Here is a 27,907-nt window from a genome sequence, read left to right on the forward strand (position 1 = left end):
TGTCTCTTGTTTCAGTCAGATAACAAGGAACTGCTTCAGGGAAGCTATGATAAATGTCCATTTTATAGGAGTGTGTGGAAGAAAATAAGTAGTATGCCAGATGATTCATTAAAGAATCTGGATCTTATCCCAGTCGGGGTCAGGACAATGAAGGTCAGAATATGGGGCTGACTCCAGTCCTGAACTGCAGCCAAAGTAGAAGTCCAGAATCAGGATTGATAACACGCTCTCAGAGGCCCATGTAATTAATCATGTATTTATTAAATCTCACATTTGGGCTTTGGTTAGGTCCATCCAGTGAAGGATATGGAAAACAACAATCCCCAGGGAGAAAAGGAGGGAGGCCAAAGGGCCCCAGGGAGAGAAGGAAAACAATGGGCTCTGGACTTTCACAATTTCCACTTCTGCAACTGTTTCCCTGACTGCCCAATGGACTCATTTTGCTATGATTACATCTCACTAGATCCTATAAAAACCAGACCCCTAGGATTGGGGATATAGCTCAGCTGGTTGAGTGCTTGCCTCACGTGATACAAGACCCTAGGTTTGATCCCCAGCTCCACCAAAAAAAAAAAAATCATACCCCTATTATAACCAGTTGCCATTTTCTCTCTTGAAAATAATGTCCCACTCTGCTGATCCATTGTGGCCTGTCACTATTTCTTTTACTTTCTCTTTCATGGGCTTTCACATAGGAGTTTGAAAGACAAAGCACATAAGACACAATCCTTGCCTCCCAAACACTCAAAGTGTTCCCAGAGTCCTTGGCGAAGGCCCCTTCTCCAATAGTCCAACAGGCCAGATTCTGCTTTGTATCCCAATATGCCAATCAAACAGTCAGCAGTGGTGAAGGACGGGAGGAGTTTTTCATCAGCGTGGCCACACCAGGAAGAAATATAAGGGCACAGTGACCAAAGATTTGTCTCCAAGGGGCTGACAGGAACTTTGAGGGTTCCCCCACTTTCCTTGCCCTTTTCCTTCCCCCTGGAACTTTGAGGTTTCATAGAAAAGGAGGACAAAGTCAAGGGTTGGGAGCTTGTATGACTGGGGGATTTGTATACCTGATAGAGTGAGTAATCCTGGTCAGACCGCGGTCTGGTTGATCATTGTCTCCTGGGCCAGTTCTGTGCAGCTCTGGGAGGGTTATCATTGCTTGAGGGGATGATTTGATTCCCAGCAGGAGATGATTGTTCCTGCTTAGGGGCACAGCCTGAGTTCCTTCATTGGGTAATTGCTTCCTTTTAGGCAAAGTCGACAGGGTGATCTGTTCTGCAAGAAGAGGCTCAAGTAGTTTCTTCTGTACCTCATGCTAAAAATGCTTGTCAACCAGGCCTTTCGTTCCTGGAATCCAAAGTGGAAGAAAGTGGCTCAGAAGAGAGACAAGCTAAAAAGGCAAGTGGAGCCAGTGGAGTTGGTTAGATCATTGATTGGGCCCTTCTTCATAATGAGAGAAACCACCGGTGAGCAGATGGAGTCATTAGGAGGTAGGTAGAATGGCTAACAATAAAACAACATATTCTGATTAATAGAGATATTAAAATGGCACTCTATGTAATGTTCAATATTTAAAGATTTAGTATGCAACCAAATACATCTGTGTTGGTCAGAGTCCAGTCAGGAGAATAGAAACCATTCTAGATATTTCAGATGGAAGGAATGTAACATAGGGAATTGGTTGTTGTAATAAAACATTTCACAATTGTGATCTTGACCATGGAGTAAGTCATAAGCTGACAACTCTCAATTCCCTGTCATAGGCAGTTCACTAAGCCCTGACTCCAACTGCTGACTCCAACTGCTCCTTTTGTGTGTGTGGTCCCAGGGATTGAACCCAGGGCCTTGTGTATGGGAGGCTAGCACACTACCAACTGAGCTATATCTCCAATGTGTCTAACTCCTTTCCTTATCAGCCTCTTTCACACACTGATTACAATACACACATATCCAAGGCTAGAGGCTCCTGATATCAAACACCAGGGATGGCCCTTTCTTTCTTGGATCCAAGGAATTTTTCAAAATACCCAATCCCTAGGGAGCACATAAAACCTAGCTCATTCCACCCAGCTTACCCTACAGAAGCACCTCCTATAGTTCCAACTTGGTTTTACCTTGTCCCCCTGCATGGCTCAGTGGGGCAGCTTTCTCTCATGGGGATCTGTATGTATCAAAGAGTTCTGCCTTTTATCTATTGAAGTGCTACTGTGTTGTGTCTCAGCATCAAAAGAATCTTAAATTTTAGTTACACAGACATGGGAAGGCAGGAAAGAGACAGCCTCGAAGGTAGAAAGGAAGCAGCTGCCCGGAGCTGAAACCTTGAGGGGAAGGGCTGTCCAGACGCCTCCAGAAGCAGAGAGAGAAGAGCAGAAAGACCCTCCACTCTCCCCGTCTCGCGCCTTCCGATCTTCTCCCAGAGCTTTCCACTGGTCAAATTCCCAGAAACCAGCTGCCAAGGGGACCTGGAAGACATAACTTTCCATCACACAGGAGCAGGGGATATACCCATGTTCATAGCAGTACTCTGGACAGGAGTCAAAAGGGGAAAGCAACACAAGTATTCAGTGACAGATGAATGGACAAACAAAATGTGATATACACACAGAATGGAATATCATTCCGTCACAAAATGGAAAGAAATTCTGACATCTGCTATGACATGGAACTTTGAGGACCTTATGCTAAGTGAAAGAACCAGTCACTGTAGAATTCTATTTATCTGAGGTACTGAGAATGGTCAAAATCACAGAGACAGAAAGTAGAAGGATTACTGCCTCGGGCCATGAGGAGGCCAAGTTTTAGATTTGCAAGATGAAAAAGTTCTAGAGATGGGTTTCACAGCAGTGGGAATGAACTAAACACTGCTGAACTGTACAATTGAAATGGTTGAAGATTTTTTACCACAATAAAGAAATAAAATACGGGATGAAATTGAAATACATATTATAACATAGATAAACCTGAAAAACACTGTTTAAGTGGAACAAACCAGATATAAATGAACAAATATTAAATGATTTCACTTGCCTGAAGTGCATAAAGTAGGCAAGTTCATAGAGGCCGGAAGTAGAATAGAAGTTACCAGAGACTGTGGGGAGGGTGGGAAATGATTGCTTAATGGATACAGTTTCTGTTTGGGGTGATGAAAAACATCTGCAAATGGGTAGTGGTGATGTTTGCACAACCTTATGAATGTACTCAATGTCACTGAATTGTAGAAGTAAAAATGGTTAAGTGCAAAAGTAATAAATTTTATGCTATATGTATTTTACTCAATTAAAAAAAAAACAGCAGGGAAAGGGGGAGACAGATTTGAGAGCAAGCAGACCCACCAACTAGGCAATACATTATCTAACCCTGAAGTGATAGCAAGTACCATTTACCTGCTCTGATGATGTCCAAAGACAGACTCTAGTAACGCCTTAGGCCATGAAGCGGTAAGACCAGCTAACCTCCTCTTTCTTGGTTTCTAGAATTTTTTTTTTTTTTAAGATTTTTTTTTTTTTTTTTTAAAGAGAGAGTGGGAGAGAGAGAGAGAGAGAGAGAGAGAATTTTTTAATTTTTTTATTTTTTAGTTCTCGGCGGACACAACATCTTTGTTTGTATGTGGTGCTGAGGATCGAACCCGGGCCGCAAGCACGCCAGGCGAGCACGCTACCGCTTGAGCCACATCCTCAGCCCCGTTTCTAGAATTTTTTTAAAAATATGTATTTTTTAGTTTTAGGTGGACACAATATCTTTATTTTATTTTTATGTGGTATTGAGGATCTAACCCAGCGCCCTGGGGCGCGCATGCCATGCGAGCACGCTATGTTTGAGCCACATCCCCAGCCCATAGAATTTTAAAAAAATATACTTTTAGTTGTAGATGGCACAATACCTTTATTTTGTTAATTTATATTTATGTGGTGCTGAGGATCGAACCCAGTGCCTCACACATGCTAGGCAAGTGCCCTACCACTGAAAGACAACCCCAGCCCCTGTAGAATTTTTTAATAAAAGGCATGAGCTCAATTACATAATTTGCAAATGATTGTGTCCTTGAGAAAATCACTTGTTCTCTCTGAATTTTACAAAATGGGAATGATAATCCTGCAGTTGTGATTGCTGAGAGGATTACAGTATAAACCTGGTTAAGTGCTTGGCACATACTAAGTGTAGAGAATCATACATTTTAACAAAATTGACACTTACGGAGCGCTGCTAGTGTTTTATATGTACAATCGGCCCTCTGAACCAGAGGGTTCCAAGTCCTTGGATTCAACCAACTGGTGATAGAAAATATTCAGAAAAAAAAATTATGTCTGTACTGAGTATGAAACTATTTTCTAATCATTCTTCCCTAAGTAATATGGTACAATAATTTGTTAGATAGTAGCTAGCAGTGATCAGTGAAATAATGGTAAGATCATAAAATGTTCTTTAAATTACTTTAGGGTCCTTCTTCAAACTATCTTAAGAAATCAAATGGTGGCAGTTAATCTATAGATAACAAACAGAAGCAAGGGAGCTATTTGTAAAACACATGAGGAGAAAAGGATTAATGGGACTGACTCTTGACAGGACGCACTGAGGTTGATGTGAAGATAGGAATTAGGGCTATAAGTGTCCCCATTTGTCTAGGGAAGGAAGATTCCTTTAGTAGCGCAGGTGAACTAGGGTAACTTCTGACCAGCTACTGACCCCAGTGCCCACATTAACATGGGATTGACTTGTAGATGAAGCCCCCCTAACTAGGATGGCCACCATGACAGTTCCAGAGAGGACCCGCTAAGGTCAAAAACTCCACCACCCAACATGAAGGAGGAGTTGAACACCTGATTGGGGAGGGTTGCTGAAGGAGGACTCCAGCTTTCAAGTCAACCATAAAACAGTAATAAATTTGAGGACAGCATTGTCTCCTTTGTCGTTCTCTGTTTGGAAGACGGCCCACTCTCTCTCTTGAGAGTGCTCTCTGCTTGAGCTCCACTTTGCTTCTACTTTACAGTCACCTATAGTAAGTTCTTTTGCATGACTTTTGGTGTCTGACTTTAAATTTTCTTTCACTGGAACGTAAGATCCGAGGTTGGGAGTTTCAGCTCCCTGCTTTCCCATGACAAGGGATCCTAGAACAAACTCCCTCCAGAGACCAAGAGAGAACTGTATTTAATAAGGATCACAACAAACCTGTGAAGTAGGCATTAAGAAATCCCCATTTTTCAGATGAGAAAGCAGAGGTTCAAAGACTTTAAGTCACTTGCCTAGTGTCCCCTGCTGGGAAGTGTCAGACTGGGATTGGCTTCAGGAGGGTCTCACTACATTCTGCTCTTGATGCACAATCCGAGGCACTTGTATAAAGCACTAATTTAAAATGTCAGCCAAGTACAGGTAACCTTGTGTATAAAATATACACAGAGCTAGAATTGCTACATATTAACACAATAGAGTTTCTATTCCCAGAGACTTAAAAACATCTAATTACTTCTCAACATTTTTGTTTTGTGGTGCCGGGGATTGAACCCAGGGCCTTGGGCATGCAAGGCAAGTATTTTTTTTTTTTTAAAGAGAGAGAGAGAGAGAATTTTAATATTTATTTTTCTAGTGTTCGGCGGACACAACATCCCTGTCTGTATGTGGTGCTGAGGATCGAACCCGGGCCGTACGCATGCCAGGCGACTGTGCCACCGTTTGAGCCACATCCCCAGCCCCCCAAGGCAAGTATTTTACTAATTGAGCTAACCCTAGCCTTACATCTCAACTTTTTTTTCCCCTTAAATATATTTTTAGTTGTTGATAGATCTTTATTTTATTTCTTTATATGTGGTGCTGAGAATCAAACCCAGTGCCTCACACATGCCAGGCAAATGCACTACCACTGAGCCCCAGCCCCTACATCTCAACTTTTAAGAACAAGCTTTAGTAGTTTTTTTTCTGAACCAATGCATGTAATATAGTAGCAGGTGTTTTGTGCTGTCTGATCATGTAATGTACTTCCTGTAAATACAGTTTTCCATTTTGTAAAAGAAGAAGAAAAAGAAGAAGCTTTAGTCACATTGATTTAGCTTTCTACATTTTTAAAATTTGTTTCCTTCACAGCTGATCAGAGTCAGCTCAGAATGTCTGGGGATTCTCTAATTGAGATAGTCACATCTTCCATGTACCCAGGGTTTTGTCTCCAAGGCTCTAAGTTTATGAGACCTGTGTTCTTATGACTCACATCAGCACTTTAATTTTTCACTTTCCATCCATGGCTGTAAATTAAGGAGGACTAAATTGCAATAAAATATTTAAATGTTTGCACAAATAGTTAATTAAGAGGGGAACACAGAGGCTGGAGTTGTAGCTCAGTGGTAGAGCGCTTGCCTAGCATGTGTGAGGTACTGAGTTTGATGCTCAGCACCACATAAAAATAAATAATGGTATCATGTCCATCTACCACACACACACACATGCATGCAAAGCAAATATATATCTATATCTATATAAAGATAGATAGATAAATATAGATATATAGATATAGGTATTTATGGAACTCCACTGGGCTGCTGGCATATGCCTGTAATTCCAGCTACTCAGGAGGCTGAGGCAGGAGAATCACAGGTTCAAGGTCAGCCTGAGAAATATGAGACCATATTTCAAAATAAAATAAAGAAAGGACTGGGGATGTAGCTTAGCAGTGCTTGCCTGGCATACCTGAGGCCCTAGTGCTTCACTCAAACTGACAATACTAGCAAATGACATAATGGAACTGTTGCTTGTTAGCTGAGAGATGGAAATTCAAACTCAGCAGAAGTAACTTGCTCTACGTGTGGGGTAGATAGCATTACTGTCCTGTTTACCAAATGATCTGGTCCCCACTCCATGATGCCCCTCAAAAACATTTGGAATAATAATATGTTTTTTGTTCCATCACTCAGATCTCATCACATCCTAAAATTTTGCCTTTTTTTTTTTTTTTTTTTTTTTTGGTACTGGGGATTGAACTCAGGAGCACTCGACCATTGGGCCACATCCCCAACTCTATTTTTTATTTTATTTAGGGACAGGGTCTCACTGAGTTGCTTAGTGCCTTGCCATTGCTGAAGCTGGTTTTGAACTTGTGATCCTCCTGCCTTAGTCTTCCGAGTTGCTGGGATTACAGGCATATGCCACCTTGCCTGGCCAAATTTTGCCATTTTTGCCTCGTATTATTTTAAAGAAATAAAACATTACAGACACACTTAGTTCAAGCTTCCTGCATAGCCCTCCCTATCATATTCCTCTCCTTCAAAAATCCATTGACCTAAGCAACTTAGTGAGATAAAAAATTAAAAAAAGGACTTGGGAGCCAGGTGCAGTGGCGCACATCTGTAATCCCAGCGGCACTAAGGCTGAGGCAGGAGGAACACGAGTTCAAAGCCAGCCTCAGCAATAACAAGGCGCTAAGCAACTCAGTGTGACCCTGTCTCTTAATAAAACAAAACACAGGGCTGACCCAGTGGTTGCGTGTCCCTGAGTTCAATCAGTGGTACCCACCCAAGAAAAAAAGAGCTGGGGTTGTGGCTCATTGCTTAAGCACCCCAGGTTCAATCCCTGGTACCAGAACAAAGAAAGAAACCAAAAACAAAAACAAAAATCATTGAAAAGCTAGAAACCATCAAAATAAAAAACCCACTTTGAAAAAAATACACCTCTTTTTATGTAAATCGAGAAAGATTTTTTTAAATGAAACACAATTTATTTATTTATTTTTTAGGTGGACACAATATCTTTATTTTATATTTATGTGGTGCTGAGGATCAAACCCAGTGCCTCATGCATGCTAAGTGAGCACTCTACCACTGAGCTAGCCCCTTTCTTTTCTTTCTTTTTTTAAAAAAAATATTTGTTTTAGTTGTTGTTTGATAGACCTTTATTTTATTTATTGACATGTGGTACTGAGAATCAAACCCAGTGCCTCATAAATGACAGGCAAGTGTGCTACCGCTGAGCCCCAGCCCCAGCCCAGGATTTCTTTTATTTAGATGTAAACATCAGATAATCATTAAAAATGCCAGCCTGGTACATGGCAGCTTTTACAGGTGGGAGAAAACCAATTATGAGGTGTTGGTAGTGGTGGTGGAAAAGGGAGCCAGGTGGCACCATGATGAGTTCTTGTCTCCTTTCTGTGGAGGCTGAAGACCTTAGGAAGTCAGAAAATGCCTATTGGTTGAACTAGAAGACCATGGTCCATGTGGTTGATGCCTGCAAGAGCCATCTTAAGAACCAGGATCTTCCCTACCAGGAGGAGCTGGCCTTAGGACCTGGTTAGGGTGCAGCTAAACAGCGTTCAGAGCTTTGGACTTCTGAGGCCTATGAGGTCCCAAGGATGTTGCTTCTCTTTGCCCTTTTGCTCAGAACAAATCACCCAGGGGTATGGTTCAAGAGTTTTGTTTTGGTTCTTATAGTCTAAGGCAAGTTATCTTTTTTTTTTTTTTTTTTTTTTTTGCATTGGTTCAAATACCATTCTTTTGGCTGCAATTTAAATAACTGGAAACAAAGACGACATTTACATTTACTTTCCTTCTTCAAATGAGGGATTAGATTAGATGAAGCAGATCCCAGGAAGTTTCTGCAAGGGTCTTTTCTTGTGGTAGTCCACTATTTTAGATTGCATGAAGCAGTTTCTGGTTTCTGTGCCAAGTCCCTGCAGCACAAAGGATTTAACACTCTCCTGAGACCAGCTTGAAACAAGGCCGAGGGCACTTTGTTCATGGAAATGTTTGGCAGCCTTTCCTGTTTTCCCTACAGGGAAAAAAAAAAGTTGCTCTTTTAAAAATGAACTGCTCTAACATCCGATCCGGAAGTCCATACTGATATAAATAAATGAGTGAATAAATAAATATGGGAGAAGATGCATATTCTCCATGTAGAAAAATTCCAAATAATTTATGTAGATACTTTGCCCTCAAGGAAGTGAAGAACGATTTCCTACTCCTTAGGTGTGGGCTGTGCATAGTGACTGCCCCTCAAGAAATTGGTATGGCAAGAGAGGATAAGAAAAGTGACTTTAAGGGTGGAGGTGTAGCTCAGTGGTAGAGTGCTTGCTTAGCATGTATGAAGCCCTGGGTTCAATCCCAGCACTTCCAAGAAACAACAACAAAACAAAGGTGACTTTGTAGTGGAGAAATTTGCTCTATACATCACTTTTCCCTCACTGTAATGAAATACCTGAGATAACCAATTTATAAAGGGAAAAGGTCTATTTTGTCTCCCCAGTTTGGGAGGTTTCAGTCCATGATAAATTAGCCCATTGCTTTGGGCCTCTGGCAAGGCAGCACATAATGGTATAGAGTACATGGTATAGAGCAAAATCACCTATTGGCCAAGAAGTGAAAGGGAGGAAGAAAGAGGAACTGGGGACCCACAATTCCTTTTGAGCAATCCACCCCCCATGACCTAAGGACCTCCAACAAGTCCCCACTTCTCAATGGTTCCACCACTTCCCAGTAGCACTTCTCTGGGAACAAACCTTTAACACATGGGTTTTTGAAGAACATCCTAGATCCAAACTACAGCACCTGCTTTCTTTCAAAAATAGTCACATGCTGGGGATGGGGTGTAGCTCAGTGGAAGAGCACTTGCTTAGCATGTGCAAGGCCCTGAGTTTGATCACAGCACTATAAAATAAATAAATAAATAAACAAACAAATAAATAAATAAATGGTAAAAAGGTCACATGCTGCCTAACAATATTTTGGTCAATGACATATCATACATATGAGGGCAGTCCCACAAATTATAATAACAATTGAAAAATTCCTGTTGCCTAGTTACATCACAGTCATGGTAAAGTAACACAACACTACAATACAATAACACCCTAGGTACTTACTATGCTATAAATAAATACTTTCTTTCTTTCTTTTTTTTTTTTTTAAGGGGGGGAGAGGGGGAGAGAGAGAGAGAGAGAGAGAATTCTTTTTAATATTTATTTTTTAGTTCTCAGCAGACAAATCTTTGTTTGTATGTGGGCTGAGGATCGAACCCTGGCCGCACGCATGCGAGGCGAGCGCGCTACCGCTGAGCCACATCCCCAGCCCTAAATAAATACTTTCTTTAAAAAAAAAAAAAAAAGGAACTGTCTGCTGTTATGTTGGCAATGGCCTTGTAGATCCTTCGTTTTCCACATAGTGATGGACCTACCTCATCATTCTATGGTGCTTGACCTAGATAATCGAGGTTTACATAAGAATTCTGTGATGGTCACATGATAAAATCACCTAATAAGCACTTTTGTCAGCAACAGCTCCTGTGTTAATGGACATAGTGATTGTAGTTCTCAAAAAGTTTTTTTTTTTTTGCATTGCTGGGATCAAACCCAAGGCATCAATCATACTTGGCAAAGGGTCTATCATTGAGCTCCACCTCCAGCCCCACACAAAAGTTTTATATTCCCCAGGTCCACATTGTGGATCCCAATTTAAATCAATTTCAATTTGAAAATTCATATGGGAATCCAAAGCTAAACTAACTTTCCTTTTTCTTTTCACTTATTTATTTTCCTTGTAGTACTAATGATTTCACCTGGGGCTTCAAGCATGCTAGGCAAGTGCCCTACTACTGAGCTATACCTCAGTATAGCCGGAGTATACCTCCAGCTCTTTTTAAATTTTATTTTGAGACAGTACCTCATTAAATTGCCTAGGCTGTCCTCGAACTTGAGATCCTTGTGCCTCAGCCTCCTGAGTAGCTGGAATTACAGATGTGTACCACCATGTCTGGCTAAACTTTCTGTCTTCCTTTCTTCCTTCCCTCTTTCCCTTCCTCCTTCCCTCACTCCCTTCTTTACCCACCCCCCCTTTATTTTGGCAGTAACTGGGTGCCGCAGTCTGGCTGGGCACAAAATAACAGAGCCGCCACGAGGCACTTGTAGGTTCAAACAGGAACTCCTTTATTGCCCGAACTCCACCAGCACTCCACTCGCATTCCCTGGGAATTCTCTCTGCCCTCCGGGGCCCCACGAGAACTCAATGGGAACTCCGGGAGAACTCAAAAGTAGCGGGCGCCTGAGGCATCAGGAGCCGCCCTATTGCCAGACAGCAATATGTCTATATATAATTGTATATATAGACAACTATTTATAGTTGTATATAGTTGTCTATATACAACTGAATACACAGCCTGTTTCAATCCAGCATCATCCAGTCACAGCAATTATACACAGCTTAACTTAATTATCATCATCTTAATGGCTCCCTGGTGTCACCTCTCAACCACCCCTTCTGGCAATGCCAGGCAACTCGGCTGTGGCTCTCAACACTGGGGAGCAAACCCAGGGATGCTTTATACTGAGCTAAACACTCCCAGACTTTTATATTTTTTATTTTGAGACAGTATTGAAGCCAGATTTAAAATTAGGCAGTGTAGTTAGGTAAATCTGGTCTAATATCAGTGAAATCTAAAATAGAGGCCATGTTGAGAATGAATTTCCGGAAAAGTTGAGCAACTCTTGAAATTTTAATGAAGTCCCAAGAAAAGCCCTAGGCCCAAAGTCCATCCCAAAGAAATGTTAATGAACAGCCCCAGCAGATTTGAAGATAGCCCATCCCAAAGAAGTGTTAATGAAGTCCTTCCTGCGCAGTTTACTTCTTTGGCCCACCTGTGTCCCACCCCCTGGGCCTTCCCACCTACATTCCATCACTGAAAGAACTATAAAAAGGGGAGACAATCGCACTTCCATGGATTCCACCTCTTGGGTCCCCTTCTTCCTCCGGGAGAAGTCTTTTCTGCTGTCCTTTAATAAACTTCTAATTTCTACTCTGACCTTGCTTCTGCGTGCTTCTCTGGTGTTATTCTTCAACATTGGGGTAGCAAGGACTCGTCACAGGTCAACAGCGTTACAGTATCTCACTAAGTTGCCCAGCCTGGCCTCAAACTTGTGATCCTCCTACCTCAGCCTCCTGCATCACTGGGAATTCAGGCAGCTGCCACAGTGATTGGCTTAAACTTTACTTAAAACAATGAAGGATCACCATGAACACCGACCGTGCCTCTCGCCCTCTGTTTTTGCACGTTGCCCTTTGGCTGCTCTCCACCTTTTCTCCTTACACAACTCTTCCTAGGGCTCAGATTACTCCCCACCTAACTTCTGCCTTCCTTATATAAAGGATTAGCACCACGCATAACATGTTGTGTTCTCTAATTGATTTTGCAAGGTTTACAAGTGTGTTACTAAGTTTCTTCTTCCTCTCATTGCTTAAATAGTAGGTGAGTGTTATCTAGACATGCTGATCGGTGGAGGAGCAGCTGGCATGGCAAATGGAAAGACATTGGATTTCCAGCTCCAGCACCTGGCTCTGGGATCTCGGTAGACATTCATGGACTATTTAGCATGGGCCAGGTGCTCTGCCGGATGTGGATTGAAAAGGAACTCACCAAAGCACATCTCCTTCCCTCTGCACACTGTTTCCCAGATTTTCCTGCCAAGAAAACCTGCAAGGCCATGAGGCTGAGTTTGGGCAGTAGAATATGGTAAAAAGTGATGAAGGCCTCTTCCAGGCCCAGCCTATAAACACTCCCTAACAAGCATCCATTTCCCTCTTTCTTGACCAAAAACCATCTTAACATTTAGAAATTCTGGCTCATGGAACATAGGAAGTATTAGACAAATACTTGGTAACTGGTTTATTTGCCTCTGTGATTTCAAAATGCTAATACCTGGAAGGGATATATTGGCTAACAGTGGCTGAAACGATTAAAACGGAGTTGCACATTGTAGACTGAGTTCCTTCCCAATCACACTGTTTGAGTTTGTTTGACCCACTAGGTGATGACTGAATTAAAATTTGTAAATATCATCCATCCCTTATTAAATCAACTACATGTTTTGTTACATGTTCCATTTCTAGCAACATAATTCCACAGCGGTTTATCTTGAAGTCATAGTCCAATTTTTTTTTTTTAGAGAGAGAGAGAATTTTAATATATATTTTTTAGTTTTCGGCGGACACAACATCTTTGTTTGTATGTGGTGCTGAGGATCGAACCCGGGCTGCACGCATGCCAGGCGAGCGCGCTACCACTTGAGCCACATCCCCAGCCCATCAATAGTCCAATTTTTTAAAAAATATTTTTAGTTGTAGATGGACACAATACCTTTATTTTATTAATTTTTTTGTGTGGTGCTGAGGATCGAACCCAGTGCCTCATATGTGCTAGGCAAGCACTCAACCACTGAGCCACGACCCCAGCCTCATAGTCCAATCTTATTTTAAACATTTCTTCTGATTGTGGTGAATGTATTTATTTGGTCACTTGACAGTCAACCATTGTTGTTCTCATAGAATATTTGGCTGAATAGCAAAACCGCCTAGATTCTGAGGCCTTAGTTTTTTCCTAAGCTATAATTTCCAGGTCATTATTGCAGTAAGTTTTCCTGGATTCCAGGGAATGTATAAAACTTGTAATAAAAAGGATAATTGAATACTTGGCATCTTGACACAGCTTTCCTCAAGATGTCCAGGCAACTTCAGGGGAGGGTTATAAAGTTTGAGATGAGAACCAGATAAGAGCAGCTGTCAGCAGACAGAATTCCTCAGTGCTTGGAAGCCTGTGGATCCACATCTATCTTAATTAAAAGGTGACCCATCGCTGTGAGATTAGAATAGGGGGTTCAAATCCAACTGTGCTTCATTTAGTTCTCAGTGTTCTGCCCAGAGCAGTTCAAATAATATCAACCATCAAACAAGGATAATTGGCTTTTTAAAAAATTTTGTACAAAGAGATTGAACCCAGGGGCACTTAACCACTAAGCCATGACCCAGCCCTTTTTTATACAGGGTCTTGCTAAGGTGCATAGGGCCTTGCTGAGTTGCTGAAGCTGGCTTTGAAAATTAGATCCTCCTGCCCCACTCTCCTGAGTCACTGAGATTAAAGGCATGTGCCACTGCGCCTGGCAAGAGACCAATGATATTTTGATACATGTATGCATTGTGTAATAATCAAATCAGGGTATTTATCTTATCTATCACCTCATATATTTATCATTTCTTGGTTGTAAAAACATTCCAAATCTTCTCTTTGGTTATTTTGAAGTACTCAATACCATATTAACCATAGTTGACCTACTGTGCAATACAAGGCCAGACACTATGCTTTCCATCTGACTGTAACTGTGTCCCCATTGACCAATCTCTCTAAACCCCCCACCCCACTACCCTCTCCAGCCTCTGGTAACAACTCTCTACCTCCATAGTATCACTTTCTTTAATTCCATATATGAATCAGATCATGAAGTTTTTGTCTTGCTCTGTGCCTGGTTTATCTCACTTAACATAATGTTGCCCAATATTATGTTTTGGATATGAAGTGCCCCCCAAAAGGTTCTGTGTTGATGCAGGAATGTTTTGAGGAGAAAGGATTGTGAGAGCTGAAATCTAATCAGTCCATCTTAGTTTGAATGATCTGACTGGGTGGTAACTGTAGGCAGGTGGGGTATCAGAGGAGGTGAGTCACAGGAGGCATTCTCTAGAAGGGTTCTTCTCCCTGCAGCCATTTCACCTCTTTCTCTGCTTCCTAGCCACCCTGAGATGAGCAGCTTTCCTCTGCCCCACCCTAATACCATGATTTACAGCTTCAACTTGGGCCCAGAGCAATGGACTTGGCCGACCATAGACCAAAACTCTGAAACCATGAGTCCAAATAAACTCTTCCTCTTCTAAGTTGTTCTTGTTGGATATTTTGGTCCCAGTAATGAAAAACCTAATATACCCAGATTCATCCACATTGCCTCAAGTAACAGGACTTTATTATTGTTAAGGCTGAATACTTTTCCAGTATGTGTGATGTGTCCTTTTCTTTACTCATTCATTCATTGATGGACACATAGGTGGATTCCATATCTTGGCTATTGTGAATAGCACTGCAATAAACATGGGAGCAAGCCCAGAGTCTTGAACATTGCAGGTACTCAGTACAGAAAACAGAAAGTGTATCTTTCTGGGGCTGGGGATATAGCTCAGTTGGTAGAGTGCTTGCCCGCACGCATGCACAAGGCCCTGGGTTCGATCTCCAACACACACACACACACACAAGAAAGTGTATCTTTCTGGTTCTGTTAGGTCAAATGCATCATCTTTGTAAGATGGGCAACATATAGACATGGATCCATCTGCTCATGTGTTAGTGCCTACATCTGACTAGTCACAGGTTTTGGGAGATCAAGAGGCAAGATCAACAGACACAATCTTTTACACAGAGCTGTGTACAGAATAAATTCCTGGCATGCCAGGTATAGTGGTTCATGCCTGTGATCCCAGTGACTGAGGCTGAGGCAGGGGGATCAAAGCCAGCCTCCACAATTTAGTGAGACCCTAAGCAACTTAGTGAGAGCCTGCCTCAAAGTATAAAAATAAAAAGGGCTGGGGATATAGCTCAGTGGTCAAAGCGCCCCTGGTTCAATCTCTGGTAAAAAAAGAAAAGAATAAATTCCTGGCAGCATATCTGATCCTTGCTGGGTTCACCTTCCTTTTTCCTTCAGAGGACTTTTAATTTTGTGCATTTTCATAGTAAGTATTCAATAAATCTCGATTGAGCTGTGGGTTGAAACAAGAAGGACAGAGTGGGAGATTTTAAATGTCCTCATTATCCTCCCAATTTCCTCTTTAAAAATGTCACTTGGTCATTCTTCCCTTTTAAGTTTTATAGCCCCAAAGAAATGAACACTTGGATAATACATGTTGGATATAAATTCTAATTCCTTTTCTGGGAATGTATCTTGGTGACACTCTGTACTATTTTCCTTTGAACTTTGAATGCAGAAGGTTTTTAGAGGCAGCTGAGCCACATAGCATCACCTAATGCCCCTGGCTCTATTCCTTAATATAAAGTTATGGTGGACGTGAAGACCCCCAGCTACCATCATGTCTTCTATGCAGACTATGTGGAAATATTTCCTAAAGTCTAATTCCTGAGAAGATAAGTTCACTTCCAATTAGTTGTTAGAGTAAAAATGACATTTTATCTATCGGTACTAGGGATTGAACTCAGGGTCACTTGACCACTGAGTCACATCTCCAGCCCTACTTTGTATTTTTACTTAGAGACAGGGTCTCACTGAGTTGCTTAGCACCTCACCTCGCCATTGTTGAGGCTGGTTTTCACTTTTTTTTTTTTTTTTTTGGTGCTGGGAATCAAACTCAGGGCCTTATGCATACAAGGCAAGCACTCTATCAACTGAGCTATATCCCCAGCCCTGCCTTTGAACTCTTTTTTTTTTTAAATTAATTTTTAGTTGTTAATGGACCTTCATTTTATTTATTTATATGTGGTGCTGAGAATTGAATCCAGTGCCTCACACATGCTAGGCAAGCGCTGTACCACTGAGCCACGACCGGAACCCCTCCCTTTGAACTCTTGATCCTCCTGTTTCAGCCTTCCAAGCTACTGTGCTCACAGGCATATGCCAGCATGCCTGGCTGACATTTTTATATTTTATTTATTTATTATTTATTTATTTTATGTGGTGCTGAGGATTGAACCCAGGGCCTCACATGTGTTAGATGAGCGCTTTGCCGCTGAGCTACAGCCCCAGCTCCTATATTTTAAATCATATGTATAATTTTTTTAAAAAAATTCTTTTTTCCCTCCAAAGGCATAGACAGAGGTTTATTTAGGAAGGTAGATATTTATTCAGTGGAGAATGAGGCCGTCTCCAGAAAGAGAGACAGTCTTAAAAAACATTTCTCAGCTCATCCATCTTTCTTATGGTCAGGTTGATAGAAGTAAGCAGGTAGTCCAGGTCAGGTGTCTCTCCAACAGTATATTACCAGTTTGTTAGTGTTAATGAAACCAATATAAAATTGGGGTCTCCCAAACACATTGCCATTTATATTAATTGACATAAGGTCGGTAGGGTCCAAACACAGATGGCTTTTACTCTTCTCATCAGCACCTTCATTCATTTTCTGATGATTCGAGACATCCTGGAAGATACCATCATTCCCCATTTTATTTATTTATTTACTTATTTAATATTTATTTTTGAGTTGTAGTTGGACACAATATCTTTATTTTATTTACATGGTGCTGAGGATTGAACCCAGGGCCTCGCACAGGCTAGATGAGTTGTCTACCGCTGAGCCACAACCCAGCCCCCCCTCCCCCATTTTAGTAATTAAGAATCCAGTCTGGTTTCTAACTCCAGTTTAATCCTCATTCCTTGTCCTATGCCAGCCCTGGCTAGGATATGACTTAGGGGCTTACAGATGGGTGGGGGTTTGCTCTGTGCATCCATTTCTCTCCCTGTCCCACCTTGGAGTGGAATTTGGGACTTTGGGATTAACTCTGAGGTTTTATGAGCATCAGAGTTAATGTGCACACGGTACCTGCTATGGAATCAAGGTCCCATAGAGGATGGCTATTAATTAAAACTATCCAAGGTTCATGGAGCTAGACTAAACCCATTACTCATTCCACCCTTAATAAGTATATTTCACCAATGCATATTCAACAAATGTGTGTGTGATGTGTTATTAAGGAAAAAATCCAAATTCCAAAATGTGTTTTCTTTTTGGTACCGGGTATTGAATCTAGGGATGCTTAACCACTAAGCCACATCCTCAGCCCTTTTTATTTTAAGACAGGGCCTTGCTAAGTTGCTGAGGCTGTCCTTGAACTTGCCATCCTCCTGCCTCAGCCTCTTGAGCAACTGGGATTTACAGGAGTGTGCCACCGTGCCGGTTCAAATTTTGTTTTAAACACATTTCTACTCTAATCATCTTCATCATTCCATGTTCAAATTTGACATATAGAGGGAAACTGGTGCATTATTCCTAACTTCAAGAAGATCTGAACATTTGTTTAGACTGGTAAACTTAACTTTAAAGAGATGGGTGGGGTCTCAGAATTTGGAATGAATATTATAAAACTCAATTTCCTATTACAAATATAAAATGAATAAATACAATTTCTTCCAACAAACAAGTAAACCCAAGGCATGACATTTCTGAGAAATCAGGGTATAATGAGATTGCTTTCTGAGCTCTTCCTGCCCTTGCTCAAGGGCAGAGAGAGAAAGTGTGGAGGGGAGTCTTTCTTTCCTGTGGGGCAGGTTAAATAACTTCCTTGTGATGATCATTCTGAACCTTTTTGGATCAGGGTTTGGGTAGATTTGATAAGTTCTGTTATCTTTAGTTTTGTACTTAATTTTTTTTTTTTTTGGTGGTGTTGGGGATTGAACCCAGGACCTTGTGCATGCAAGGTAAGCACTCTACCAACTGAGAATGTCCCCAGCCCCTAGTTTTGTGCTTTATGACACAGTATAGACTGGCTGAGAAACAGTGGCTTTTGTTATTGTGCAAAAAACACCACCTCATATTTTATGTGACTTAAGCATGAATAAAAATTTTGGATTGTATACACACATTATAGAAGGATGTATGCTGTATATCACATCCTTGAAGTTAAAGACATAACACTTAGCCATTAAAAGGTCTCAGATTGAGAGCTTCTTGTGAACAAATTATTTAATATTCAGAGCACACATTTTCCAGGAAGGAGTTTCACTTGGAACTGACTACAGTCTGTGTTGTTGTGTCTTCAAGGTAACTGACTTGTAGTTTCTCCAGCCCTTTCCTCTTATCTGTACTCCAAAAGCAATGGCTGGGTCAGAGCATTCTTTTCCCAAAGTCCAGTATCAGCTCAAAGATGCTCAGCTATCTCCAGGATGTTGCTGTTATAGCCTTATATTCTCCTGTTTGTACATCGATTTTATTTAATTTTTCAAAAACCTTTTTATTAGTGCATTACAATTACACATAATCTCAGGGTTCATTTTGACATAATCATATATGCATGGAGTCAGACTGTTTTATTGATTCTGACCAGTTCAGAATTCATGGGCCTCACCACATTTTTATTGGTTACCCACAGGGTGCCAGAGGCAATGACTGTTCAGACCTTTACGTTCACTTCAGTTATTTCTGATGTGAACATAAAGTTATTTCAAGCTCCAGGTGACAACAAACCAAACCTACCATCCCCAATTGGTGACTATGGTCTGTCACACAGCAGCAGAATCTAACATGGAAAGATTCCAGAGTTTGCCTGGGCCAGAGGTAGACAGTTTTTTTGGTACCAGGGATTGAATTTAGGGGCTCTGAGCCACATCCCCAACCCTATTTTGGATTTTATTTAGAGACAAGAGTCTCACTGAGTTGCTTAGTGCCTTGACATTGCTGAGGCTGGCTTTGAACTTGCGATTCTCCTGTCTCACTAAGATTCCAGGCATGCGCCACCCAGCCCGGCTTGGCCATTAATTTTGAAGAGTGTGAAATGGCAAAATAGTTTACATTTTTATAAAACTATATAAGGGCTGGGGATGTGGCTCAAGTGGTAGCGCGCTCGCCTGGCATGCGTGCAGCCCGGGTTCGATCCTCAGCACCACATACAAACAAAGATGTTGTGTCCGCCGAGAACTAAAAAATAAATATTAAAAAAAAACAAACAAAAGCAATAGCCATACAATAATTGCACGCCTGGGCATTCACTACAGATTTTTGGAAACTTCTGTTCACACAAAAACATGTATAGAAATTTTATTCATAAAAGCTCAAAGCTGGAAAAACAATCTAATGTCCTTTCATAGATGAATATTTAAACCAACTGTGGTACATCTATACTATATCAGCAAAAAAGAGTGAGCTATTGATACATAATTTGAATCTTTCTCAAGGGAATTATGCTGAGTGAAAAAAGCCAATCTCCACAGGAATCTACTGTATGATTCCGTTTGTACAAACATTCTTAAAAAAAAATCTTGAATATATTATAGTCACAAGTTTTTAATCTCTAGATTGTGCTTCAGGACAAGATAACTTAAATCCCAGAGGCCATGCACTCCCTAGATGCTATCCAAAATTATCTATAATTTTTAACCTATTTGATTAATCATAACAATGGGGTAAAGGATGGCAGACAGGCAAAAACACTGACCTTAAGGTTCTTCTCTGTGTAGTTCCGAGTGTCTAATTATTCTTTCTTCTTTTCTTTCAGTTTTGAAATAGTTTTCCAGATCTTCCTCCTCTTCCCCTTTTCTTCTTTTTCCTCCCCCCTTTTTTTCTTTTCCCTCCTCCTCATCCTATTTTTCCTCTTCCTCCTTCTCTTCTTCTACCTTCTCTTCCCCTTCTTCTACCTCTCCTCCTCCTCTTCTTCCTCTCCCTTTATACAACATTCTTTTTTTAAAGAATTTTTTTAGTTGTAGATGGACACAATCTTTATTTTATTTATTTATTTTTTTATGTGGTGTTGAGGATCGAACCCAGTGCCTCACATGTAAAGGCAAACGCTCTACCACTGAGCCAAACCCCAGTGCTATACAACATTCTTGAGATGGCAAAATTGAAGAGAATAGATTACAGGCTGCCACTGGTTAGGGACACGGGTGGGTGGAGGGAGGTGGGTGTGGTTATAAAAGGGCAGCACCAGGGCTCAGTCCTGATAGGAGCCTGTGTCCTAACCCTGGTGCTCATTGCATGAATCTACAAGATAAGTCCTGCCATATTAAACACACACACAGAAGTGCATCTAACACTGAAGAGCTTGGTGGATCACATCAATGTCATTTTCCTGGTTGTGATATTGTAGTGGCACCCCCTTTCTCCACAGAAAAGTCTTAACTGGGCTTCTCCAGAAATCTTCACCATGGCTGATTTTAGGACTGTCAGCAAAAGAGTCTCTTTCACAAAAGAGTTCAATGTAGATAAAGCTCCTATTTTTGTGTTGCCCTGTCTTTACTCGGACACTGGCCAGGAAGAAATCAGCACTCCAGATGCTGGACACCCCCTTACTAGTTTTTCACAAACATGTATCCAGTATAGTAATTTGTAGAAATGTGTAAACAAGGCCTCTGGCCTTGAGCTGGGCTTCACAGAGATGTCTACATTTCTAAGATAAGTTACCAGTTGGGCTCCCTGGTAACAGCTGGCAGGGGGAGGAAAGAAAGGGGAGGTGTTGTCCTTGAAGAGTGAACTTGCCCAGAACAGTGAGAGGAAAAAACTGCTTTTATGTGAACTTCTGAGCCCCTTCCCTTACATGCTGGGTATAAAATTCTGAAACTACCTGAACTCGGGGTTCAGGGGATTGATGGATTACAGCAAAAGCTGTGTCCTCTGAACCTGGTTGCATCCAAATGAAACTGTTCCCTGCTATCTTCAGTGCCTTGCCTCATCTTTCCTTACAACAATATTGTACTGTAGTTTTGTATGACTTTGAATGTGGTGGAGCATGTCTATAATCTTAGCTGCTTGGAAAGGCTGATGCAAGAGGATTGCAAGTTTGAGACCAGCCTAGGCAACTTAGCAAGACCCTATCTCAAAATAAAAAATAAAACGGGCTTGAGAATTTGGCTCAGTGGTAGAGTACCCCTGAGTTCAATCCTCAGTACTGGGGGGAAAAAATTAAAAAAAAAAAAATATATATATATCTAGTTCCTAAATTAACTAGGCACATTTAACTAGGCATAATCAGCCATAAGTGGCTATAGTATTTGGCAATATGGATGTATGACATTTCTATCATTGCAGGATGTCTTCCAGGGCTGGGCTGTCTCAGAACTGGACTATGCAGGGATGGGAAAAGTATTCTATGTGGCGTGGATTATAAGAACAGGCAGGGAGGAGTGTGCAAAAGAGATCAGAGGAAAATGGAGGTAAAAGGTCAACTGGAATCAGATTTATGGGACTTGAATGGAAGATACAGAAGTGTCATAAGCAACCCCTTTCTTTTTTCATCCATTCCTGGGGATTAAGACATATCAGTAGATATTTTCTTTATTCCTTTCTCCAGCTACAAAAACATCATCAGTGAATATAATGTAACATATTCAAGCAGCACCTCTTGATGGATATTTGGGTTGTTTCCAGTCTTAGTAAACACAATGCCTTATGTAGAAGACAATTTATATTTTATACAATGTTATCTTGGACCCAGTGGATCCAGGGGTGGCCTTCCGGTGCTCCAGCCTAGAATTCACTTCTAGACCTTCAAGCAACTTTGCAAGTAATGGACAGGAAATCCCTGCTTCCTTCCGTAGATTCAAGGGTAAGCCTTATCCAGAGGAATGCAAGCAGATGCTAAGGGGGCATACAACTGCCTGCTCTAGTGCCACCACAGAGACCACACTTATCACTGCAGCATATCATTCACTCAAATGAAAGGGATAAGCTTCCCGGATGGAGTTTTCATATTCCCTGAAACCGTACAAGTGCCTTGTTGACAGTCTGCAGCTCAAAATCATTTTATTTTATTTTTTTTAGGGAAGGGTGGAGATTGAACTCCGGGATATTCTACCATTGAGTTACATCCCAGTCCTTTTTTTTTTTTTTTTTTAAATTTTGGAACAGAGTCTTGCTAAATTGCCTAAGCTGGCTTTGAATTTGTAATCCTGCCTCAGTCTGTTGGGTCACTGGGGATATGGGTGTGTATCACCACACCTGGCTCAAAATAATTTTCTTTTTCTTTTCTTTTTTCTTAAAGAGAGAGAGAGAGAGTGTGTGTGACAGAGAATTTTTTAATATTTATTTTTTAGTTTTTTCGGCGGACACAACATCATTGTCTGTATGTGGTGCTGAGGATCGAACCTGGGCCACACGCGTGCCAGGCGAGCACGCTACCGCTTTGAGCCACATCCCCAGCCCATAATTTTATTTTTCTTTTACCTTTGTTTTTATTTATTTATTTTTATGTGGTGCTGAGGATCAAACCCAGGGCCTTGCATGTGCTAAGTGAGCGCTCTACTGGTGAGCCACAACCCCAGCCCCTCAAGATAATTTTAATCAAATAGGGAGCATATGGGGAAAAAATGAAGTTGGGTCTTTACTTCATAGAAGGATAATTCCCAAACTTATAAAAAAATTTTTCATGCCTAATAATGAAACCAGAAAGACACTAGAAAAATGTAGGAAAACTATTTAATAACCTGAGTGAGGAAAGTTTCTCTAACTATGAAAACAGAGCAGAAAGTCTTTGAGATCTATGGCTGGATAAAGAGTTCTTAGACATGATACTAAAGACATGATTTATAGAAGAAAGAGTCAATAATTTTTGAACTTTTTCAAAATTTAAAACTCTTGTTCTGCAAAAGTCCCTGTTTAAGAAATGAAAACACAAGCTATAGAATGGGGAAAAATTGTTAAGTATATAAGTGACAAATGGGCTTTATTTAGAATATGTAAAGAAATCTCAAAATCTAATTGTGGAAAACCAACAACCACTAAGAAAATGACCAAAAAACATTAGCAGACATTTCATCCAAGATGATACAAGGATGGTAAAGATGTTCAATAATATCACTATCTGTTAGGGAAATGCAAATGAAAGCCACATGAAATATCACTGTATATCTATTAGAGTGTTAAAGGGTGGGGGGGAAAGCAATCCCAAATTCTGGATCTCTCTTCTATTGCTAGTGGAAACAAAGTGGTAGAGACACTCTGGAAAATAATTTGGCACTTTCCTATAAAATTAAACATGTACTCACCATATAAGATCTCAAATCACACTCCTGGGCATTTATCTCAAGAGAATGAAAAATTTACAAATTTACAAATTTTCAAATCCCTGTACATGTTCATGACACTTTTTTTTGGCGTGTGTGTTGCTGGGGATTGAAGCCAGGGCTTTGGGCATGTGAGACAAGCACTCTAACAACTGAGCCATATCCCCAACCCTTGTTTTGTTTTTGGTACCAGGGACTGAACTCGGGGGCACTTGACCACAGAGTCACATCCCCAACCTTATTTATTTTGTATTTTATTTAGAGACAGGGTCTCACTGAATTGCTTAGTGCATCGCCATTGCTGAAGGCTGGCTGCTACTGCACACGCCTGTAATCTCAGTGACTTGGGAGTCTGAGACTGGAGGATTGCAAGTTCAAAGCCAGCCTCAGCAAAAAAAAGCTTGTCGATAAACAACTCAGCGAGACCCTGTCTCTAAATAAAATACAAAAATTAGGACTGGGAATGTGGCTCAGTGGTTGAGTGCCCCTTAGTTCAATTCCTTGTACTCCCCCCAAACAAAACAAAACAAACAACAACAACAACAAAAACCCAAAACACTTTTCAGTCTTTTTTCTGTGAGTAGGATGGGTACTGGGGGTTGACCTCAGAGTTGCTTATCCCAAATCTTTTTTTTTTTTTTTTTGGTGTTGGGGGTTGAACCCAGGGCCGTGTGCATGCAAGGCAAGCACTCTACCAACTGAGCTATATCCCCAGCCCCCCAAACTTTTTTAAAAAAATTCTAAAACAGAGTCTTACAAAGTTGATGAGGTTGTCCTTGATCCTCCTGCCTCAGACTCCAGAGTAGCTGGGATTATGGCATGTGACACCATGCTTCAGCTAACTTTTCAACCTTTAATACATCCCTTTATTTTCCTATATGCTAAAACAGGAGTCCAACTTTATTTTCTTCCAGATAAATTGTGCCAGTACTTTCTATTAAGTAAATAATCTTTTTACTACACCTCTGAAATTGTATACAAAATTTCCATCTATTTTTGGTTTCCTACCTTATTCTTCTAACCCATTTGACTACCCCTTTTGTTGATAATTTTTAAAATTGATGTAGTGGACATGAATCAGGTTTTAGTGGCTCAATAGATACAACTTCTCTCAGTATCTGCTGCTTGGCACAAACATGGGTGTGATGTAGCCATTAAGAGCAAGGTCAAGGTGAGTAGGGTGGGTACTGGGGGTTGACCCCAGAGTTGCTTATCCCCAATCTTTTTTTTTTTCCTGCAGAATCTAGTATGGGAAGCCTGGTGGAGTGACATTCAGCTATTCAGAAGTGGTGGTAGGGAACTGGGAAAGCAGCTTAGCACACAAGAGGCCCTGCCTCAAGCTCCAACACACAAAGTGGGGAAAACCACGCACCTTCAGAAGTTGCAGATTAGTGGACTGCCTTTGTAGGACCATACTTTGAAATTGTTAGATGTTATTACTGATGATGGTGTAAGGGTCTGCATCCTAGATTCCTTTTCAGTCTCAACTAGCCAGAGTGGCTTCTGGGTTTTATAAGTTACAGTACTTACAGATTCAAACTGTTTTCATATTTTATTCTTGGATTTTGTTCATTAAATCTAGTTTCCTATTGCTCCTCCACCACTACTCAAATTTCCTTACTTGAGCTTTCTCAAATTATTGGTTTTCATATCTTTGAAGTACTTTTGAAATTCTCCTGGTGTATTCTAATTGAAACTTCAATTTATATTAATTTCAACTTTTTTTTTCAAATAATAATACAGCCAGGCATGATAGTTCATGCCTGTAATCTCAGAGACTAGGGAGGCTGAGATAGGAGGACTATAATTTCAAGGCCAACCTTAGTGAGGCCCTAAGCAACTTTGTGACACTGTCTCAAAACAACAAAAAAAAGGGCTAGGGGTGTAGCTCAGTGTTAAAGCATCCCTCAATCCCCAGTACAAAATAGTTTTATTTTTAGATTGTTTTCATTTGGTCTTGTGTCTTTTTGAATTTTATTTCTAGATATTACAGTTTTAGCTCTGATGTAGCTGGGATTTTATTTATTTAAATATTTATTTGCAGTACAGGGCATTGAACCCAGGGCCTTATGCATCTAGGAGAAATGCTCTTCCACTGAGCTACATCTCCAGCCCTTTTAATTATTTCCTCCTTCATTTCTTTTTCTTTTAGGTATTTATCTTAGTATAGGAAATTCTGTTTATTTTTGTATACTTAATATTTCAGTGGTTTTTTTCCCCTAGTGCTAGTAGATTTTTATTAGGATTTCTTAGATTTTTCTTGTTACAAAAATCAAGAAAAGGGCTGGGAAGCTAGCTCAATTGGCAGAGTGCTTGCCTTGTATGCACAAGGCCCTGGGTTCCAATGCCCGGCACCAAAAAAAAAAAAAAAAAAAAAAAAGGAAAAAAAAAAATCAAGAAAAAAGTATCTCACTTGCTCAGTATATACTTTTCCCACTCCTTACTGCATCTGTTATACTAATAATGATGATTAGTAGTTTAGTAGTAAACCTGTCTTGCTCTGACTTTGATCATTTTACTTAAGTTAAAAAACAAACAAGAACAACAACAACAAAAAACAATTAAGTTGGGTGTGATGGCATACTGTAATCCAAGTGAGGTTGAGGCAGAAGCACAAATTTGAGGCCAGCTGCAGCAACTGTCTCAAAGAAAAAAAAAAAAAAGTGTGGGGGGGTATAGGAATAGCTAGCGGTGGGTTTAATCCCCAGGACTGCAAAACCAACAAAACCCTGAATTGGGATGCCTATTGAATTTTGTTAGACATCTTCAACATAAATGTCATGACTGTGTAACCTTTCCTGCTTTAACTTTGTAATGAAACCATGCATGTTAGATTTCCTACTATCAACCCACACTTGCATCCCTGGTCAGTTGCTATTAACAGAAATGCCAACTTCCTGGCATTTGGATGGCTCCTTTCCTAGTTTCAGGTAGATTTTCTTCCATGTTTCATCATTTTGGCTATTTCAATTTTGACTATGCAAGAAAACAACTTCAACTTTTCCAGTAACCTAATACTTGTTAATTACTAAAGATAACTCAGAAGATAAATAAACCACACACAATTATGTTACCTTAAGTTCCCAAACAGTGTTTGCTAACTTGCTACAAACTTCCTTTGGTGTTTATTAGTAAGTTTCCAGTCTCACAAAAACCTCAGGTATCTAAGTGGAGTACTTGATGCTTTTCTGGATTCTGGGGGACTACTGTTGAGAGAGCTCTGCTGCCTCTTCTCTTAAGGAAAAAGCTGCCACTTAGAGTTGTGCATTAAACTGGGTGTCAATGCCACTCACATTCAGCCATTGTGTCTATGTATACTTACAATTCCCCAGAAGGTATCAGCAGAAGGGGTGGCAATAAGGCCAGATAGATGTTACGAGGGACCCATAGTCACTTCTGAAACTAAAAAAGACCTGGGCCTAGTTAGGTTTTTGAGAATAGCCATTTTCATCCATGCCTTTCCTCCTGTTATCAAATGGCAAAAGTCATGTTCACTCCCAGTGTTCTCCTATAGGCAATATTCTATTTCTTAAGCAGAACAGTGGTTTCAGAGGTGTTCATTTTATTATGCTTTATGTACATGTTACATATATTCATTTTGAATGCCTTGATACAAATAAAGAAAAGCACATTTATACAAATAAGAATGCTGTTACCATGGAATGACCTCGAATCTACTTAAAATTTTCTTCAATTAACTTATTAACAAACCTCAGTACTTTAACTATTATTAATTAGCAAATGTAATAACTCATATACATGTCTTGATGCTAGCTAGAAATCATTGTACTGTTGAAAGTATTTAGGAAGGGGCTGGGGATGTGGCTCAAGCGGTAGCGCGCTCGCCTGGCATGCGTGCGGCCCGGGTTCGATCCTCAGCACCACGTACAAACAAAGATGTGTCCGCCGAAAACTAAAAATAAATAAATATTTAAAAAAAAAAAAAAAAAAAAAAAAGAAAGTATTTAGGAAAAAATAGTAATGTTTTCAAAGATTACATGGCAGCGTAATTATTCTATTAAAACTTGTTATAGCTGGGCATGATGGTGTACACCTGTAATCCCAGCAGCTTGGGAGGCGTAGACAGGAGGATCTCAAGTTCAAAGCCAGCCTCAGCAACAGTGAGGTGATAAGCAACTCAATGAAACCCTGCCTCTTAACAAGGCTAGGGATGTGGCTCAGTGGTAGAGTACCCTGCATTTCAATCCCTGGTACCTCCTAAAACAACAACAAAAACTTGTTATAGACCTGGGTGCATGCCTGTAATCCCAGCAATTTAGGAGGCTGATACAGATGTAGCTCTGTAGCAAAGCACCCCTAGGTATCCAAAAATCAAAACCAGAAATAAACAAAAACTTGTTATAATCTGTAGTTGCAGTGTGTGATAAGAGGCAAATATTCCTCTCAGCCTGTCTCCAG

The 27,907-nt window shown here is 40.6% G+C and overlaps 1 long non-coding RNA gene across 6 annotated transcripts; it reads right to left on the reverse strand.

Annotated features, from left to right (window-relative positions):
• Positions 1 to 639: 639 nt before the first annotated feature.
• Positions 640 to 20,323, reverse strand: LOC114102321 (uncharacterized). Of its 6 annotated transcripts, XR_011704677.1 has the most exons (4): positions 19,927 to 20,323; positions 3,378 to 3,463; positions 2,313 to 2,456; positions 640 to 1,497 (listed from the first exon to the last, which is right to left on the reverse strand). It is a non-coding gene; the product is annotated as an uncharacterized lncRNA (long non-coding RNA). The 6 variants fall into 6 exon arrangements; XR_003584488.3 differs by lacking the exon at positions 3,378 to 3,463; XR_003584491.3 differs by lacking the exons at positions 2,313 to 2,456; positions 3,378 to 3,463 and having other exon boundaries at positions 640 to 1,341.
• Between the last annotated feature and the right edge of the window lie 7,584 nt (positions 20,324 to 27,907).

Source organism: Marmota flaviventris, chromosome 15 (genome assembly GCF_047511675.1).
Source record: "Marmota flaviventris isolate mMarFla1 chromosome 15, mMarFla1.hap1, whole genome shotgun sequence".
NCBI classification, from domain to species: Eukaryota; Metazoa; Chordata; class Mammalia; order Rodentia; family Sciuridae; genus Marmota; species Marmota flaviventris.